The following is a 12,106-nucleotide window of genomic DNA, read 5'->3' on the forward strand; positions in this document are numbered from 1 at the left end:
TTTTGTAATCTATCTTTATCGAGTGAAATTCATATGAAATTCTAGTGAAGACGTGAACACCAACAAAAAAATTGTAGTATCGTAGGTTTTCCTAAGAAGGGCGAAGCTTACATTCTTTTGTTATGCCGACAAATTCGCTGACACCTCTATATTGTGTGTTGTTGACAAAACAAATAGTGCCTACTCCAGTAGCCAACACTCTGTGTGCTCGGCGCGGCGTTGTTACATTACTTTCCCTCGGGCTCATCAAACTTGAACAATGAAACTGCCAATATTACGCGAGTAGGAATGATGCTGATTGCACATCACGGATGAATCGCTCGCGCCACGCACGCTGTTTGAACAGATTCAAAGTGTGATTGCAAATTGCAACTTCACCACGGGATGTGACACTGAACGAGCTTCTACGTATCTACGCAAATTGTGATTCTAGTTTTCGTCAAAACTTGTCTAATAATCAACTTGTATTGTTGTTTCAGACATAATATATTTTGTCTCTCTCTTGTGTTGAAGTAGAAACAAGAAAATTTTCGTACAAGTTTCGCATGTGCAATACAACTTGTTTTTGGTGTAAACAAAAATGGCACGAACGCATAACATCCTCACTAATATTATAAATGCGAAAGTGTATCTGTTTGTTTGTTAGCTTTTCACGGCCCATCCTCTTAACTGATTTTGACGAAAGCTACGGATAGCTTACATACCGGAGATGAACATAGACTACTTTTTGTCCGGGAAAACCGAAGAGTTCCCACGGATTTTCCGCATTCGATTCCTGGCAGGGGTATGAAAGTTTGTGGTCTGATCTGGTGGGAGGCTTCGCCTGTGGCTAGTTTCCACCCTACCGACAAAGCGGTGTCGCCAAACGATTTAACGTTCCGGTACGATGCCGTGTTGAAACCAATGGGGCATGGGTTTAATAAAAACTGCCATACCCTTTCCAGGTTAGCCCGCTTCCGTCTTAGACTGCATCATCACTTACCATCAGGTAAGATTGCAGTCAAGGGCTAACTTGTATCTGAATAAAAAAAAACGCATGTTGTGTCTCTAAATCTTGATAATTGCACGCAGCAAACTCGACGGCTATTATTCATTACCTAAAATGCCAATGATGTTAATGGCGATGACTCACGCGTGAGCCTCCTGCCCATATCGGAAGTGCCAAATAAAGATCGTCATCACCATTTAGGTATAAGGTGTGGGCGGTCCGTAGTGCGACCCATCATGCTCACGTCATTTACATTCTCAGCACTGAAAATTTGTATTTTTTGCGGCTTATCTGCGATGTGCGATCAGCATTATAAGAGCGCTATCAAGGCGGTTGGTCGTAAAACAAACATGTGGAGTTGGATTGTTTCTCTCGACCTTTGGTCGTGATATTGCCATTACGGTCCTGATACAGTCAGTGAATTATTCTACAGAAAAAGTCTGAGAGTAAAAGGGATTTAAATTGGCTGCTTATTTGTAGTAAATCCTCTCGCTGTCTTTATTGAATTCTTGCCTCGTTTCAAATTAACACTCAGATAAAAATCTTATCTCTTCTTTCTACTTTTTTGCAATGTTATTGAATTGAAGTTTATTTATTGCAGTGAAAGAGCCTGTGATGGCCAGATCTGCGTTATTTAAAAAAGCTGAAAGTTTCTCTGCGCGTTGTCCCCACACAGGGAGGAACGATCAGCGACTATGAAGTTTGGATCAAGGTAGCGTTGGCTGATAACAGGTAACAAAGGTATAAAGACAATTTTTTATATTGTCTTCCGAAATAGGTTTTACAAAATATTAGCAAGGGGTTGCTATGATACTAAGTGTCTGGTAAAGCATGATGTGATTCCTTTCGTCTGTCCGTCCGTTGTTCCTGTTTATTTCTGTAACTACTTGAGAATCATCATCATGATCATCATCATCATCATGATCAACCCTTTTCCGGCCCACTACTGAGCACAGGTCTCCTCTCAGAATGAGAAGGGTTTAGGCCGTAGTCTGCCCGCTGGCCTACTGCGGATTGGGGAATCACACTAATATTATAAAGGCGAAAGTTTGTGTGTGTGTGTGTGTGTGTGTGTGTGTGTGTGTGTGTGTGTGTGTGTGTGTGTGTGTGTGTGTGTGTGTGTGTGTGTGTGTGTGTATGTTTGTTACTCCTTCACGCAAAAACTACTGGACGGATTGGGCTGAAATTTAGAATGGAGATAGATTATACTCTGGATTAGCACATAGGCTACTTTTTATCCCGGGAAATCAAAGAGTTCCCACGGGATTTTTAAAAAACTACATCCACGCGAACGAAGTCGCGGGCATCAGCTAGTACTTACATAATGCTCGCCAATCATTATTGCAAATATGAAATTCAAAAATTATAATTACAATGCATATGCAAAGCAAAACTTTCGCAATTTCGATAGCAAATAGGTGTAAGCTGCAAAATCAAGCTCGACATTCCATCAGCGAGATCTTTGGCACTCTTATGTGGTCGACATCCAATCTACTTGTACGAAACGTTTAACGTTTTTGCTCAACGTTTACGAACCGCTAAGGACCCTTCCGGCGTCCCTGTTTCCTACTAAATATAACTTGAATACCATAAAGGCACAAGTGTAAATTAAGAATTTATAACACCCCTGACAAGTTAAGGTTACAGTAACTAGAAAAGAGCAGAACTTTCAAACGGCTGAACCGATTTTCTTGGATTATAGCTAAGAACACTCTCGATCAAGCCACCTTTCAAACAAAAAAACTAAATTAAATTCGGTTCATTAGTTTAGGACTAAGATGCCACAGACAGATACACAGATACACACGTCAAACTTATAACAGCCCTCTTTTTGGGTCGGGGGTTAAAAAATAAATAGGCATCTTCCAGGCAAGGCAAAGACAACTCATAGAACCTCATCATTGCATTGTTTCTCAGGCATGATTGTCGTCAAGCACAAGCCTATATCACAATAATAAAAAGCTTCACTGCGCAGCTGAACTCTGGGAAAAGACTATGAAAATCGGGCTAGTGAGCCTATTGGGGATACTACGCGGTTAGTTACCACTCAACCGGCAAATGAATTACACGAACTAACGCGTGGAATCTAATTAACTGTCCGTGTACCCGTTTCATCTGATCGTTAGTAAGTAGTTACTGTAGTTAGTACCTTTGTCACTTTCCCGCTGGGACTAGTTTAACTTAATTTAAAAGGTCGTACTCGGACTAAATCCTATTTGTTGAACCTACTCAGTCGAATAGAGACTGGTCTCATTTAACATACCTATATTATTTTAAAAAAACCATAGGGCGAGTCGGATTCGCGCACCAAAGGCTCCGTACCTACCTTCGAAGGATACGTGTAATTATATTATTTATAAATATATATACATATATAATAATTTTATTGTTATTGCATAAATTAGGCCTAACTTAACTTTATAATCGCAAATTGTTTTTTTTTTATGATTGATAATGAGATATTTCCGCTTTCTTGTACCGCGAGATATTGATTATTGCTTTGATTCTAATTGATTTATTTGCGAGTTTCAAAATGGTCGTAATTTTTTGATTAGGTGTATTTAGAAGCTTGCCTTTTTTCAGCTCCATATTTTCTCCATATTTTCATAAATACTAGCCTTTGTAGGCTCAGAAATAGAGGAAACTATACTAAACTATATAAGATATCTATTTACTATTGTAAGTCTAATGTAGTCTACTATAGTTATCTATAATAACTGCTTACTATAGTTATCTAAAATAACATGCTTTAACGGCCAAGATTATTTTTTGTGGCATTTATATAATAGTCAATATTTCCGTAGTACCCGAAGTCATATAGGTGAGCAGTATCTTTTTAATGCCCCCATTACTTGAAAACGGTGCCCCATTTTCTCTGTACTTACGATATACGTGATTTATTGGGCGAATCAGAAACGTATTTGTCACAAATGTAGTACACACTCAACATGCTCTGGATATTAGGTGCTCTTGCAAGGAAAATCTCGATATAAAATTTTCCAACGTAAATGAACTGTATTTACAAACAAAGGTACCTACGCTTTACAAAACAAAAAGCAACAGGCCATGGTGCTGTATATTTATTTGTTTGAAGAGACAGAACATTGGTTGTATTTTGTTAGCTCGTGATTTTTTTTATTGTATATACATAGTTTTTATTATTTTTTGTTTTTCTTCCAAATTATATTGATATCAAGCAGAATAATTCTCGAGGTCGGTCGAATCTAATAATCTTGATCAAAACTCAGAATATGAATCAACTTCTTCGCATTCCCTAATTATACAAAATAAGATGAATGGTACGAGATCTACTTACATTACATACCAATAATTTAGAACATAAAATTTTCAATTCTTGATTTTATTCTGTAGGCTGTAGCGGGCAAATATTACCTTTTACTGCTATTGAAAGATATACTTACCTAGATATTTCCCGCACGTTTCACAATAGACACGTACTTAAATGAATAAGCACAGTAGTATTTGCCAATAAGAAATCGCATTCGATATACCTACGTGAATGTATTGGGTTAGTTCTATCAAATGCATAACGAGTAGCTTTTCCGAGCTACAATATCACATGCTTATGTGCATTGAAATGAAGTAATCCTAATCTTAATATTATATCCTATTTATTAATAATATTATAAATGTGAATGTGTAGGTTTGGATGTTTGTTACCCAATCACGCACAAACTATTTGACGGATTTGGCTGAAATTACGAATGGAGATAGATTTTTATCCCGGAAAATCAAAGAGTTCCCGCGGGATTTTGAAAAATGTAAATCCACGCGGACGAAGTCGCGGGCATCAGCTAGTATAATATACCTAAGTCTATGCTTATGTGACATATTATTATAAAAAAAAAATCCGCCGAAAATGCTAGAAATAGGGGTTTCGTACAGTTTTCACGCAAATAAACCTTTTTCGCCACCCTTCCCGCCCTCGCCACCGCTGACGTACGAGTACCACCCACCATCGCCAATGCCACCACTACAACCCTTGCTTATTCATTGTATTATTTTACGTAAATATTTAATCGCAGTCACCTAAAAAAATACGTAACCCGCGACTGCCATCCTTCTGAATCTATTTGAGATCTAGACGTAAATAATTTACGAGAACATTGATTTTCGGTTTTTTATAAAGCTGACCGTCTGTACTTCCAAGCCGTCAACCAAAAGCCATCTCAATTCCAATATTGCGTGCGCATGGTGTGAATACAGAGGAAATAAAAAGTAGGGCGCGCCGAGTTCGTAATTGAATTGAATATTAGCAACAACGTTTCAAACCACAAGCCAGCGATGTATGTTATTGGCTGTTGGCATCAAACTTTTGTAAATTCTGCGGTTATGGAGTTTTCGTATACTTCCAAAAGTGAGTTTTCCTATACTTCCACAACAGAGTTTTCGTATACTTCCAAAATGAAGTTTCCGTGTCTAGTTCCGAACTTTTTAGGGTTCCGTAGGAAAAAAACCTTTAGGTATATAGTTTCGTCCAGTGCGCTGCCCATCGTCTGTGTGTCACAGACATTTCAAAAATCGGGCAGGGGCAAGTCGGACTCACACACGAACGGAACCCTTCCATCGTACCAGAAATAACACTTTTTAATTTTCATGGCAGTCCTGTTTAAATTTTTATTAAGTATTTGTTGTTTTAGCGGCAATAGAAATATACACTCTGTGAAAATTTGTACCTATTATGGTTCACGAGATTCAGCTCGCTGGCAGACAGACGGATGGACGGATGGGCGGCTTAGTAATAGTGTACCGTTTTTATCCTTCTGGTATGGAATCCTGAAAATAAGCTATAAAAGCTCAAGAAATTATAGAAATCTGTTACCGCTTCTTTTAAAGTTATTTAAATTTTGAAAAAAGAAATCATTTTTCAGGGTTTTGTAGATGAAATGACTGACCTGATCACTGATATGAAATGTGAGTTCAAAAAAATGTAAGTATTTACCCCCTCGTGTGAAACTTTATTGAATAAGTATTTTAAAATCATTATGAGCTTTTTAAGATAGTTTTTAGAAAAAACTAGGGTTTAAGAAATAACGACCAAACCAAACGACCAAAGTTTTGATCAACCCTACCTTATGCGTGTCCTTGACCAATTCTTTGTTATTTTTAACCCCCGACCCAAAAAGAGGGGTGTTATAAGTTTGACGTGTGTATCTGTGTATCTGTCTGTGGCACCGTAGCTCCTAAACCAATGAACCGATTTTAATTTAGTTTTTTTTTTTGATTGAAAAGTGGCCTGATCGAGAGTGTTCTTAGCTATAATTCAAGAAAATCGGTCCAGCCGTTTGAAAGTTATCAGCTCTTTTCTAGTTACTGTAACCTTCACTTGTCGGGGGTGTTGTAAATTTTTAATTTACACTTGTAATATTCAAAGACAAAACTGATACCTAACAAATTAGTTGGTGATAAATAATAACTATCCGTCTCTCACTTTGAGAGAGAAGAGATTTTATATTTTACATTAAAACCCTGAATAGGTACGTTTAAGTTTAAATGGTTCCCATCCCAGCTTAGCATTGTATCTCACAGTAATATTATGCATACATTTTAAGATTTTAATGAAGCGAGTTAAGCTGGCTTTTTGCGCTTATTAAGTACGTACCTACCTTTTGTTAGAATGCACATGTAGAGACTAATGCAAAAACTCTACTTAAATGTAAGCTAACCACAATCACGCAGGACGTGAGATATTTCGAAGGGCAAAACTTTTCACAACGGTTTTGTACAGCGGATTTATATTTAACGAATATTTTGTAGCTTTATTACCCTGCTGAGCCAATTAAGAGAATCACAAATAATTATACTTCTCTGGAAATATTTAAAGTTGGAATATTTTGAGAGAGTTACATGTATTATGTATATGGAACTTACTTTAAATAGTTTAATAATTATTTCGAATGAATTATTTTCTTTTACTTGTACAACAAAATGCCAAGGTTCGAAGATTCATTTGATCTCACAGATTCGTTTGAAGAGATAAAGTGGATGAAACAGCTTGGTCATATTGTAACCCTTGTCATGTATTGGACAGGTGACATCGCAAAATTGCCTACTTTATTTCACAACATTATTTGCCACTTCTCTTTCATATTTCCACTGCCGAGCATCTGTTAGGTCGCGTCCAAACCAATAAACATTTATAAGCGTAAGTTGTGCGCGTATGTTTGGACATACTTGTCATCGCAAGTATTTTAGAAAATGGACCCACACTTGACACAAATATTTTTGTCACGTTCAACGCAGGTGTTCTTGGTATGAGATTTTCAACGTCGTCGATAGAATTCGAGCGTGAATTACAGTGACGTCTGAGTAAAATGCACTTAAACAGACTTGATTTAAAGTCAAAAATACAGTACCTCCGATTTTAATTTCGCTACGTTTAGAACGCTGGTTACACGCGTATGGACTTACTTTAGTTTTAAAACATTTCGACGCTGAAATTTTATTAAAGTTAGTATGATGGAACATATTATACTAACCATACTGATCACTGCCAGTTTTCCTAACATAAATGAATTGTATTGCATTGTATTTTATTGTGAACCTTTCATCATTTTCAACCCAATGATCGATAGTGAATGAATGAGCTTTTACAGCTGGAGCTTTCTTTAGCTGAAGTTTTAAGTTATGAGCTTAGCACTCATAACTTAATACTTTACACAGAAAAAGAAAAAGTTTAAAATTTGCGCTAACAATACTAATGTGGCAAACGCAATCACACGAAAAGTTAGTCGTTGTGGATGTGGTTTTATTGTTATATAATACTGTTTCTTTGAAGAGGGAATATTAACATTATTTATCTCTTAGTAATGACGTGTTCGAATCCTCATATCCTTGGCCGAATACCAATCGCTCAATCGGAATTGAACGCTTGTCAAGAAATAAGATTATCAGATTTCAAATACGATGAACATAGAATTAAATAAAAGGAATTGGTGGAAAATATAATTATACTCGATAAGAGCTGAAAGTTTGTAGTGCTTCTACTTTTGGGGATGAAAATACTAGACTTTCATTCCCAAGTAAGGTAGATGTATAGAAGCTGGTATATTTTTAAGCTTTTATCAAGTACAAACTTATAGACATCGCACTAAAATTTATGTATGTGCAGTCAGCAACAAAGCTAGGTTTACACCTGCCAGTACAAGCGACTATGGGCGGGTGCAAACCTAGTTTTGTTGCTGATTGTACCTAGTATGCCTAGTATAAAGACTTCTATTGAAGTAAGAAAAGTGCACCAAAAACAAGGACGCCAATCTGACATTGCAACACTGCGGTTTGTGCAGGTCATAGAATCGATTTTAATTCCCGTTGAGATCTTTTTTTATAGAATGCGCAGTCATAATATGCCTCGTGTTTAGATTGAACAACTTGTTTTGCGCGCACTATACCTACCTATGACTAAAGAAGGGTGCGATTTGAACCATCCACCTTTGATATTTTATCCCATTCTTGGATGGTATTGTGTTATTTGTTTCCCAGGCCAGCCTGAAGCTTTTCTGAATATAATATAATAATAGTTTTTACTATCAGGCAAAAAACCCCATATACAGATACAAAAGATACCATAAAATAAAATGAAATATACTTTAGAAGACATACACATAATAATGGTTAAAAAATTCATTTCAGATATCACAGGTCACAAGTATTATTTTCTGTTGTTATCCTGGTTACAGACACCCAATAATTTATTAATAGGGCTGGGCATCCCTTCACAAACAACCTTGAGTATTGTATTGTTAGAGCTCCGAAGTCTTTCCCAAAAGGACGACTACACGAGCTCTAACTGTATTCGTATTTATTACTTAAATTAATTAAATTGAGCGTTACAGTGAAAAAGTGCAGCTATAGCATTCTTGGTAACATTCCTAGCTGGCGCGACTTGCATTACAATTAGCTACGATCCAGCTAGTAGTTTAATTAACATACAAAGAAGATTACGTTAGAAATGTAATAAAAAAACGAAGTGTGATGCAGAATAGAAACGGGTGTTAATTAAATAATCATACTAAGTATGTTATCCAGATATCTTTATCATTATTCTAATTACCCCATTAACAGCCCATTGCTGACTCACTAGAGCATGGGTTTCCTCTTAGAAAAAGAAGAGTTTGGCCATAGTTTACGATGTTGGCCAAGTGTGGATTGGCAGACTTCACACACCTTTGACAACAGTGTGGAGAAATAGACATGCAAGTTTCCTCACGATGTTTTTCTTCGCCGTTATTAGCAAGTCATATTTTATTACACACAGTCCGAAAATTTTGAAATGCGTGCCCGGGATCAAACCCAAGAACTACCGATCGAAAGACCAACGTCTTAAACACTAGGCTAGGCAATCACCGCTTTTATATTGCTGAGTAATCTAATAACCTCATCATCGGGCGACAGAAGGGCTGGTTCATTTTTTGCGCAACGGATCAGCCTGGCTGTCCAGCGCGGAAATGCAGCCGTATTCTTGGCACCATTGCACTCGGGCATGATTTGTATAGTAATTAGATAAGGCTACCTTTAAGTTTTATTGTAATATTGACTCTACAATGCACAGTTATTGTAATGTCTATTTTCCGAGATGTTACGATTATTATTATTTAATAATTATGCTTGTTTATATTTCGAGTATTTAGCAACAGAGTCAAATGTAGGTATATTTTTGGCCGCCAGAGGCGTGACCTCAGTATGGTACGAGTTATAAATATTTGATCAGTCTGATTGCTCTCCTCGTTTGTTCGCAGACGTACCTATTTCAAGGCAGACAATTGTTTGTGTGTCAGTATATATCTAAGTCGCTAATCTGGCTATATATATATACATAATATATCTAAGTCGGAAATAAAGAAAGATGGATAAATAATTTCAATCAGCAAACATTGTCACAGGGCCAAACTAACGATAATATCTAGCTCTGTCGCCAAGAGTTTATTTATCGAAAGCAGTTCCGTTCGATTCGCAGCGATAAGTTTATTTCCCTCCAGCGATTGTTCGCCGCTTCAGCACATGCTTGTTAGAGTGCGTTTCTAGGGCACCCCATTTTATTTTTATCTTGCTACACGTCATTATTTAGGTACGTCGGGCATAAAGAAGGATGGAAAAATGAATTCAATCAGCAAACATTGTCATATGGCCATACTAACGATAATATCTAGTTCTGCCGCCAAGAGTTTATTTATCGAGAGCAGTTCCGTTCGATTCACAGCGATAAGTTTATTTCCCTCTAGCAATTGTTCGCGGCTTCAGCACATGCCTGTTAGAGTGCGTTTCTAGGGCACCCCATTTTATTTTTATCTTGCTACACTTCATTATTTAGGTATTAGGCATAAAGAAGGATGGAAAAATAAATTCAATCAGCAAACATTGTCACAGGGCCAAACTAACGATAATATCTAGCACTGTCGCCAAAAATTTATTTATCGAGAGCAGTTCCGTTCGATTCGCAGCGATAAGTTTATTTCCCTCTAGCGATTGTTTGCCGCTTCAGCAACATGCCTGCTAGAGTAGCGACGGGCGTTTCTAGGGCGGGCGCCCCTTTTTATTTTTATCTGCTTCATAATATGAGTGCGTCATTTTATAAACTGATCATGAAGCCGTACGGTAGCACTTTGCATTCATTATATTGTATTAATTAGTCTAGCTGTTCAAAGGGGGAACGCTGCCAGTATTTTTGGAACCTTGCCTAAAGGGACTCCTTTTAATAGTATATTTTAGTTATTATATTATAATATATTTTTTAAGGTCTTTAGTTTTAGGTTCATTGTTTTAATAAAATAAATTAATTGCTAAAATGTGATGCATTTTTATTACAGCAGCTTACATAGGTAGATATACATTTTTTAAGAAATAAAATTAATTTATTAATATTATATTCACTTCATTTCAGTGCACGTGCAAGAAGATTAAAAATAAGCATATTAAGTAAAGCTAGAGAAATCGTGTTAACATTACAAATACAAAAGTGTATCTGCTTGTTTATTTCTCTGTTATTTCTTTAGTACGCTTAAAATACTCAATCAATTTCAACAGGCACAAATATAAGACATAGGGTGCCTACTTTTTTGCCCAAGAAAACAAAGAGTATGGGATACTTTTTAAAAAAGCTAAATCTGCGCAAACGAAGTCGCGGTTCTAAAATTCTCATACAATCAATATATACAAAAAATATGTACGTTTGGGTTGTTGTAAATCTTTTTATAACATCAATATCTACACTAGAAAATATATGTGATCTACACACACACACACTTTCAAGGAAATATGTCAAGTGTAGATTCCCTAGCGCGCTCCCTATCGCTTTCCATACAAACATAGATTAGTTCCCATTGGAATATTAATCAATTAAACGCATTGCAAAGAAACTTTCTAAAAACCTTCTAGAAAAAAAATTGTGTCTGTGATTCCGTAAAAATGTGTAGTTTTGAAGTTTGACTCAAATATTTACATACAAATCTTGAGCCGAGTACGAGTAAAGAAACTACACATTTTTACGACTTTTGTCTGGTGGGAGGCTTCGGCCGTTGCTAGTTACCGCCCTACCGGCAAAGCCGTGCCGTCAAGCGTTCCGGTACCATGCCGTGTAGAAACCAAAGGGGTAAAATAAAAACTACCATACCCCTTCCAGGTTAACCCGCTTCTATCTTAGACTGCATCATCACTTACCACCAGGTGAGATTGCAATCAAGGGCTAACTTGTTTCTGAATTTTAAATAAAATGGCTACGAAAAACGCGCTACGAATAAATTCCGTATAATAAAGCTAATATTATGTCAGGAAATTGCGGATGCTGTAGGTCTCTACAGCCAAAGGGGAGAAGAGAGGAAGAGAGGGAGGAAGGAAAGTAAAATATCCCGTAATTAAAATTACATACTTTGATATATTTGTATGTAATGGAGCCCGCGGGTGGGCGTATTATTCAAAAGACATAAGTACTAAAAATGAGCCATAATTTTCGTCTTAAAAATCGTATAACACAAAGTATAATAATAATAACAGGAACAGAATGTCAATTTTAGTACCAGCGTAGGCATAATTTGAATTTCAGTGGTCGTCCACAATACAAGTTAATCCTGTAGTTCGCAAAATACGTTATAGATTGCGGTT

Source organism: Maniola jurtina, chromosome 14, assembly GCF_905333055.1.
Source record: "Maniola jurtina chromosome 14, ilManJurt1.1, whole genome shotgun sequence".
NCBI lineage: Eukaryota > Metazoa > Arthropoda > Insecta > Lepidoptera > Nymphalidae > Maniola > Maniola jurtina.